General features: G+C 37.6%; 1 non-coding gene across 1 annotated transcript; it reads right to left on the bottom strand.

Annotated features, from left to right (window-relative positions):
- Positions 1 to 1,722: 1,722 nt before the first annotated feature.
- TRNAM-CAU (transfer RNA methionine (anticodon CAU)) lies at positions 1,723 to 1,796 on the bottom strand. Its single transcript has one exon. It is a non-coding gene; the product is annotated as a tRNA-Met (tRNA).
- Between the last annotated feature and the right edge of the window lie 8,433 nt (positions 1,797 to 10,229).

Raw genomic sequence — 10,229 nt, forward strand, 5'->3', positions numbered from 1 at the left:
AAATACGTACAACCTTGGCAAGAACATCGTTCCGCAGAATATATGACGCATGCTCCTTTAGGTTCTTTAAATTCCATGGGTCCAGCTACCGAGATCAATGCAGTCAATTATGTTTCTCCTAGAAGTTGGATAGCTACCTCTCATTTTGTTCTAGGATTCTTCCTATTCATGGGTCATTTGTGGCATGCAGGAAGGGTCCATGCAGCTGCAGCTGGATTTGAAAAAGGAATTGGTCATGATTTAGAACCTGTTCTTTTCATGACCCCTCTTAACTGAGACATAAGATCAAATATCTGAAGTAGGAATTATTTTCATCCCACCATACGTATTGGAATTGGAATCAGTTGATACTTGATGAAAAAGTCTTACTTTTTTTTTAACTCAGCTATATCTATTGTTTTTTGGCTCGGCTAGGTGGCCAAGCCGGGCAGCCGAATGGCAAATAAAGAAAGAAATAGATTCAACGGGTAAAAGGAGAGACAGGATTCAACCCTCGATAGTTCTGAACAAAGAACTATACCGGTTTTCAAAACCGGAGCTATCAACCGCTCAGCCCATCTCTCCGAAAAGACAATCTCCATTTATTTTATTTGTATTCTCCGAGAATAGAACATGGCCATATGAGTTGATACCATCACTATCCGTAGAAACACCCCCTGTTATGGGTATATATATTTTTATTTATCTATTTGTATATATGAGCGTGGACCAAGATGCACATTTGTGAAGTAAAAAAAGCTCCAGCGACTCCATGTCGAATAAAGTGATAATAAGTCCTATAGGATCAATGGGTTCATGGTCAAATCCCCCCATGATGCATTTTATTACAATTTTTGGCTGAGAGAAGGATCAAATGGTGTATAGTTTTTTGTTGGTAGCTTGGAGGATTAGAAGCATGACTATTGCTTTCCAATTGGCTGTTTTTGCATTAATTGCTACTTCATCAATCTTATTGATTAGTGTACCCGTTGTATTTGCTTCTTCTAATGGTTGGTCAAGTAACAAAAATATTGTATTTTCCGGTACATCATTATGGATTGGATTAGTCTTTGTAGTAGCTATCCTTAATTCTCTCATCTCTTGCACCGATTCAGTATTTCCCATATCAAAAAAGAAAACGAACCCCGCCCCCCTCGAATCCTTTCGGGTTATGAGACACATTAAAATTCCAGAATATATTCCATAATATAAGATGAGTAAAAAAAATTGGGGGGGGGGGTCAAAGTCCAACTTCTTGAATGAAACAAAAAAAGAAATATTATATATTTTTTTTATTATATTTTTTTATTATAACATATAATATATATATATATATATATAATATAATATTTCTTTTTTTGTTTCATGTATGTTATATAATTAGAATTATAAGAATAATTGGAATCGTTCTGAAACTGAAAATAGTATCTGTCCCTGCAAAATAATGATCCAAGCATGATATACCATATATGTGAGGACATATACGTGCTTATCAGGAACAAAAAAAAAATTGCAGATATGGTCGAATGGTAAAATTTCTCTTTGCCAAGGAGAAGACCCGCTATCCGCCTATAGTGAAATAATGTAATAGGATGAATGATTGGGTAGAGTTTACTACGATAGTGTAGTGGTTCTATCTTCTCTTCCTACTTCTTTTCCTTCAATCCAAAAAGAAAAATAGTAATTACTGACTAGTTAACAGAGTCCGACCTAAAGTTTTTTTGACAAAAAAATCGATCAATATTGCGGAGACAGGATTTGAACCCGTGACCTCAAGGTTATGAGCCTTGCGAGCTACCAAGCTGCTCTACCCCGCGTTGAAGAGAGGAGATGGGAACTAATATACAAACGAGGATTGGATATGCCCCTCTACCATACCTATACAAATAGAATAGCTCATTTATACAGAATGGTAAAGGGGGATCTCTATGATCATAGAGATCAATAGAAACATGAAGGGATAGTTTTATTCTTACCAACTTGATCTTGTTGCACCTGGTAATAAACATGCATGAACCACTTCACGAAGTATGTGTCCGGATAACCCAAAGTCTCGATAGTTAGCTCTCGGTCTCCCGGTCGAAAAACAACATCGATGAAGACGTGTAGGTGCACTATTGTGTGGTGGAGATTGTAATTTTCCATAAATTTCCCATTTATCACTGAACGACGGAATTTCTTTTATTTCTTTTTTTGAGGATCGACGAATCAAATGATATTTCTGTTCTAATCTCTGCCTCTTCTTCTCCCTCTGAATCAAACTTTTCCTTGCCATAATGGTTCAGTTCCTATTATTATCAATGATACAAGTCGGATCCTAGATGTAGAAATATAAGAAGGTGGACCACCCTCTACATCGAACAAAATGAGATTGTCGATGATAGAACATATTCATTCAAAAAATGAATTAACCAAATTTGCCCGATGTAGAGGCAATCAATCAGAAAGCTGCGTAAGTGAATATATAAACCTACAGAAAAGTGGGCTAATCCAACCAATCTTGCTTGCACAATGGACAGAGCCACTGGTTTATCTCTCCATCGAATCAAATTAGCCAAAGGTGTTCATGAGCCCATGCTAAAGTTTCAATGAACTCCCCGCCAATATCCACGCGAGGAAATTAAGAACATAAACCCAGTAGCCCAAACAAGATGTCCAAATAAGAACATCCACGCCCATACCGGTAAACTATTCATACCAAAAGGGTTATACCCATTGATAAGTTGTGAAGAGTTTAACCATAGGTAATCTCTTAACCATCCCATCAAATAAGTGGAAGATTCATTAAACTGTGAAACGTTACCCTGCCATAATGTGATGTGTTTCCAATGCCAATATAAAGTAACCCATCCAATGGTATTTAACATCCAAAAAACCGCCAAATAAAACACGTCCCAAGCGGAAATATCACAAGTACCGCCGCGTCCTGGACCGTCACAAGGAAAACTATAACCGAAATCTTTTTTATCTGCCATTAACTTGGAACCACATGCATCTAAAGCACCTTTTACTAAGATCAATGTAGTCGTATGTAATCCTAGAGCAATAGAATGATGAACTAAAAAGTCGCTGGGGCCTATTGTTAAAAATAATAAATTACTATTCTCATTAATAGCATTTAACCAGCCAGGCAACCATATGCTTCGACCCGTGTTGAATGCAGGGTCGTTAGTTAAGGATAAAAGTACATCGAATCCGTATGAAGTCTTGCCATGAGCAGATTGTATCCATTGGGCAAATATGGGTTCGATCAATATTTGTCTCTCCGGAGTACCAAAAGTGAGCATCACGTTGTTATGAACATAAAGTCTCAGGGTATGGAATCCCAGAAACAGGCTGGCCCAGCTTAAATGGGATGTGATAGCTTCTTTATGGTCTAAGATTCTTGCCAATACATTATCCTCATTCTGCTCCGGATTGTAATCTCTAATGAAAGATATAGCTCCATGAGCAAAGGCTCCTGTCATGATGAATCCTGCAATGAATTGATGATGGGTATATAACGCAACTTGAGTAGTAAAGTATTGTGCTATGAATGCATAAGCAGGTAAATAGCACATGTGTTGAGCTACCAAAGAAGTAATAACCCCCAAAGAGGCTAGAGCAAGGCCTAATTGAAAATGATTCGAATTATTGATTGTGTCATAAAGACCCTTATGTCCACCAATCGACCCTCCCTCCGAGGAATATGTGCTTCTAAAAGATCTTTTAAACCGTGCCTAATCCCGGGTTAGTTCTATACATATGACCCGAGCAACGAGAAAAAATAATTGCAATAGCTAAATGATGATGAGCAATATCGATTGACCATAAAATTTGTGTTTGTGGATGAAATCCCGAGAAGGGTTAGAATGGCAGTCCTCCCCCCTTGGGAGGTACCAAATAAATGACTACCGAATCGGGGTTTTGGGCATAAAGATTCCACCGACACTGTAAAAGCGGGCCTAACCCTTGGGGATGCGATAATACGCCTAAGAAATTATTCCGCTGAACGTACTCCCCTATATATGGAATAGCGGCGTGAACTAAATGCCCGTCCCAGGCCAAGGAACTTACTCGAAGAGTCCCGACAAATGATGGTTGAGGCGAGAGATTCGGCATTTTGAACCACGAAATGCTTGGTTTCCATTTCGGTTGTAGGTGTAGCCAACCCGCTATTAAGAATATGGCAGAAAGAAATAATAAAAAAGAGCTCCAATATAAAGATCTTCATTAGTCGCCAAGCCAATTATATACCACCACCGATAAACACTAGAATAAGCTATATTCATCGGGCCCGAGCACCTCCTCGAGTAAAAGGCTTCCACAGCGGTTGACCAAAATGAGGATCCCAAATTGCATGAGCAATAGGTCTTACGTGTAAAGGGTCTTGTACCCATGACTCAAAATTTCCTTGCCAAGCTCCATGAAACAGATTTTCGAAGTCCACGAGAAAAATTATTGCTAACTGCCCGAAGTGAGAAAAAAAATATTACGATAAAGACATTCTTCATAATATCATCATGACTCTCAAAGTCATGTGCAATAGCAATACCAAACCAAATCACGATCGTAGTGGGGGTCTTTGAGCTAAGCCTTGGCTAAACCTTGGAAATCGTAATGCCATAATGCCTTTCAAATCCTCCTAGCCATTATCCTCTTTGCAATAATTCTTGCTAAGAATAACGCCCATGTTGTGGCAATTCCACCCGGAAGGTAATGGGTTACTCCTACAAAGACATCCTTGTACAATGCCCAAGGCTCTAGGTTGAATAGCGGGGAGCAACTTTTAACTTGTTATGAGCCCAAACAATAGATTCAATAAGTTTTTGCCAATAACCGACGGCCGCTTTGAATAGAAACATTAAACCGAAAGCCCACACAAAATGAGCACCTAAGAAAAAAAGGCCATATCACGGATAATGACGACCCATAAGACTGAATTACACGGGATGCACGGGCCCATAAAAAATCAATGAAGCCACCCATTAATAGTAATGGAACTCTGCATAAAAGTTTCCTCTCGTGATATGAGTTACCACCCCTTGATCATTTATACTACCCCAAACATCCGACCGCATTTTCCAACTAAAATGGAATATTACTACCGAAATAGCATTGTACATCCGAATAGACCTAAGAAGACATGATCCCAGGCGGATACTTGACATGTCCCTCCTCTTCTAGGTCTGTCACAAGGGAAACGAAAACCAAGATTTGCTTTATCAGGTATCAAACGGGAACTACGAGCGAATAGAACACCTTTTAACAAAATCAATACCGTCACATGGATCGTAAATGCATGAATATGATGTACCAAAAAATCTGTGGTTCCTAATGGAATAGGTAACAAAGCCACCTTGTCGCCTACTGCTACTAAACCACCACCCCGAGTCAAGCTGGTGCTTGTTGTTGCACCAGGAGCTGTTACACCGGGTGTTAAAGCATGGGTGTTTTGTATCCATTGCACAAAGACGGTTTGTAATTGCATAGTGGTATCTGAAAACATATCTTGAGGACTCCCTAAAGAGCTCATGGTATCATTATGAATATACAAACCAAAACTGTGAAAGCCTAGAAAAATGCATGCCCAGTTCAGATGTGATATGATTGCATTGCGGTGCCTAAGTACACGATCTAAGAGATCATTGTATCGAGTAGTTAGATCAGTCTCTTACCATAAAAATGGTTGCATGCGCAGCAGCACTAACTATGAGAAATCTACCGATCCACATGTGATGTGTGAACAACGAAAGTTGTGTACCATAGTTAGTAGCTAGATATGGATAAGGGGGCATGGAATACATATGGTGAGCGACAACAATGGTTAAAGAGCCTAACATAGCTAAGTTAAAAGATAATTGAGCATGCCATGACGTTGTTAGCATCTCATATAGGCCCTTATGGCCCTGGCCAGTAAATGGACCTTTATGAGCCTCTAAAATATCTTTCAGGCCATGACCAATGCCTCAGTTGGTCCTATACATGTGAATAGCTATCAGAAAAAAAAAATTGCAATAGCTAAATTATGGTGTGCAATATCGGTCAACCATAGACCTCCTGTTACTGGATCTAATCCTCCACGAAAAGTAAGAAATTCCGCATATTTTGACCAATTCAAGGTGAAAAATGGGGTTGCTCCCTTGGCAAAATTGGGATAAAGTTTAGCCAAAAGATCCCGATTCAAGATTAATTCATGAGGAAGTGGGATCTCTTTAAGATCTACTCCAGTGTCTAGAAATTGGTTAATTGGTAAAGATACATGTACTTGGTGCCCCGCCCAAGAAAGAGTCCCAAGTCCTAGCAACCCCACTAAGTGGTGATTCAACATAGATTCTACATCTTGGAACCAAGCCAATTTTGGAGTAGCTTTGTGATAGTGGAACCAACCGAAAAAAAGCATTAATGCTGCAAAAACCAATGCACCAATTGCAGTACAATAGAGCTGTAATTCACTAGTTATTCCAGATGCTCGCCAAATCTGAAAAAAGCCAGAGGTTATTTGTATTCCTAGGAAACCCTCGCCCACATCACCATTCAATATTTCTTGGCCCACTATTGGCCAAACCACCTGGACACTGGGTCCAATGTGAGTAGGATCATTTAGCCATGCTTCATAATTGGAAAACCGGGCACCGTGGAAATACATGCCACTCAGCCAAAGAAATATAAAGGATGAACCCATATACGTACATATACGCAATAAAATATCAAAGATTCATGGCAATCCGAAATACTCTTTCTTTTTTTATATGCAAAATTTAGGAATTCTTGTGAATTGATTCCAAGGTTAAGTAAAAATAGAATATTCACTGATCAAATATGTTATTCCATAGTCTGATAGATCTTTTAAAGAACTCACTAATTGGACGAGAATAAAGATAGAGTCCCATTATACATGTCAATATCAATACCGACAAAAATGAAATTTATAGTAAGAGGAAAATCCGTCGATTTTTTAAATCGTGAGGGTTCAAGTCCCTCTATCCCCAAAGAAAGTCCGCTTTACTCCCTAACTATTTATCTAACTAGTTTTTTTATCCTTTTTTTCAGTGGTTCCACATTAGTTATGTTTATTAGTCGTTTTACTCTTTCACAAATGGATCGTGGGAGAAAGGTTTCTCTCTTATCACAAGTCTTGTGATATATACAACATATGTGCAAATTAACATCTATGAATATGAAAAAGGAATCCATGTTTGAATCATTCACGATAAAATATAATAATTCATTTTTATAGTTAAACTTAACTTACAAAGTATTCTTTTTGAAGAGCCAAGAAATTCCAAGCTTGGATAACACTTTGTAATGTTTTTTTTAGTCTATTTAATTGATTGACATAGACCCAAACCCTCTAATCTAAATAGTATGGGGATGATTTGTCGGGAAGAGTCGGGATAGCTCAGATGGTAGAGCAGAGGACTGAAAATCCTCGTGTCACCAGTTCAAATCTGGTTCCTGGCATGTGGTTAATAATGGATACTGATATAAATTAATCTATGTGGATCGGTATACATAGTCGTTACTAGTCTAGATCATCAGAACATACTTATCATTTGTGTATATAAAAAATGGATCCTTTTTGGTGTGGTGTCTAGACCCCATATTTTTTTTAGGTGAGTATTCAAATTTAAAAGTCTAGAGGGGTGGAACTATCGTAATAGACAAGATTCATTTCAGATACATTAATTTAATTATTAATTTCTTTGGATTTTATTTCATATATTATATTTATTCACTCCTCCCTACGAGACCCTCTAGAACACATAAGCGATGTGCGCGGTACAAAGTTCATGTTGCAAAACTCTTTATTTATTTATTTTTAGTGCACCCATACTTAACGGGGGGATTCACCACAAATACTAGCTTGTCTCATTATTGCCGAGATAATGGTCTACTTTTTCACATTCACCGCGCAATGCATGCAGTTATTGATAGACAGAAGAATCATGGTATACATTTCCTTGTACTAGCTAAAGTGTTACGTATTTCTGGTGGAGATCATATTCACTCTGGGACCGTAGTAGGTAAACTAGAAGAGGAAAGAGAGATCACCCTAGGCTTTGTTGATTTACTACGTGACGATTTTACTGAAAAAGACTGAAGTCGCGGTATTTACTTCACTCAAGATTGGGCATCTCTACCAGGTGTTCTGCCTATTGCTTTAGCGGGTATTCACGTTTGGCATATGCCTGCTTTGATCAAGATCTTTGGGGATGATTCCGTACTATAGTTCAGTGGAGGAACTTTAGGACACCCTTGGGGAAATGCACCGGGTGCCGTAGCTAATCGAATAGCCCTAGAAGCCTGTGTACAAGCTCCTAATGAGGGATGTGATCTTGCTCATGAAGGTAATGAAATTATCCGTGAGGCCTGCAAATGGAGCCTTGAACTAGCTGTTGCTTGTGAACTATGGAAGGAGATCAAATTCGAATTTGAAGCAATGAACACTTAGTAATCATAATCTAGCAATTTAATTACCGCTCGTTACCTTAATTGAATTGCAATTAAACTCGGCTCAATTCTTTTAGTAAAAGAATTGAACCGAACTGAATAAAGAATGAGGCCCGTAGTTACTATATTTTTCATATCATATATAATTTAATTATTAAGAATACACAACCAAAATGTGTCTTTCTATTGTTGGATCCATAATTAATCCTATGGGTCTTGGGATTGGTAGATTATTTGATATTTATATACCGTGGATTGAGCCAAGGAGCATAACGCCCTCTACCCACCCCGTATATTGTCCTTTTCGTTCCGTGTTGCACTAGAAACTTATTATTGTACGAAATTATAAGAAAAGTAATTCTTCATATTTAAAATATAAGAATATATATAATATAAGAGAGAAAAAATATTTATCTTTCCGATGAAAATTTGTTCACAACACGGGAGAAACCTCTCTTTATATTTCGAATTGAAGAAGTGGTGCCATCATCTATAGTGAAGTGATACCCCGATTTCCACGATAGAATCATTTCTTTCAATACTTACTCGTTATTAGTTAATGATCCTAGTGATTGGATCTATATGCTTATTCCGAGAGGAAATTTTCAAATGATTATTCATCGAATGACTATTCATCTATTGTATTTTCGTTCAAATAGGGGGCAGGAAGGCTCTATGGAAAAATGGTGGTTCAATTCAATGTTGTCTAAGTAAAAGTTAGAACACAGGTGTGGGCTAAGTAAATCACTAGCGGGTATTGGTCCCATTGAAAACACCAACGGGAGTGAAGACCCTGTTATGAATAATAAGATTCATGGTTGGGATGATAGCTCTAATAATGTTGATCATTTTTTTGGTATCAGAGACATTCGGAGTTTGATCTCTGATGACACTTTTTTAGTTAGGGATAGTAATGGTGAAAATTATTCCATATATTTTGATATTGAAAATAAATTTTTGAGATTGAAAATGATCGTTCTTTTCTGAGTGAACTGGAAAGTTTTTTTTTCTAGTTATCCAAATGATGGGTTTAAGAGTGACAATCACTACTCAATATAGTTGGAATAATCACATTACTAGTTGCATTGAGAATTATCTTCGTTCTGAAATAAATATGGATAGTTCCATTTCAAGCGGTAGAAACAATTACAGTAAGAGTTATATTTATAGTTACATTTGTAGTGAAAGCGTAAATAGTGTTGACAGCCAGTTTTAGGATTATCTGATACTAAGCGTAAATGGAAGTGATTTCGATATGATAGGAAGATATATTGATCTTGATATAAGACAAAAATACAGGCATTTGTGGGTTCAATGCGAAAATTGTTATGGATTAAATTATAAGAAATTTTTTAGGTTAAAACTTAATATTTGTGAACAATGTGGATATCATTTGAAAATGAGTGGTTAAGAAAGAATCGAACTTTTGATAAGTGGATCTTCAAAGTCAAGCATGATGAGAATAATCCACATCCAAGGCACAAAGCTCGCCTTGTTGTGAAGAGATTCTACCAAAGGAAAGGTATTGACTTTGATGAAATTTTCTCTCCTGTAGTTAAGATGACTTCTATCAGGGTGGTATTGGGTTTGGCTGCAAGTATGAACCTGGAGGTTAAGCAACTAGATATCAAGATAGTTTTTCTTCATTGAGATCTTGAGGAAGATGATTACATGGACCAGCCAGAGGGGTTTTAATTTAAAGGCAAGGAGCACCTAGTATGCAAACTAAGAAAGAGTTTGTATGGGTTGAAATAAGCACCGAGACAGTAGTATATGAAGTTTGAGTCTTTTATGGTAAAGCATGGATACAAGAAGTC

Source organism: Coptis chinensis, chromosome 5 (genome assembly GCF_015680905.1).
Source record: "Coptis chinensis isolate HL-2020 chromosome 5, ASM1568090v1, whole genome shotgun sequence".
Classification (NCBI taxonomy): Eukaryota; Viridiplantae; Streptophyta; class Magnoliopsida; order Ranunculales; family Ranunculaceae; genus Coptis; species Coptis chinensis.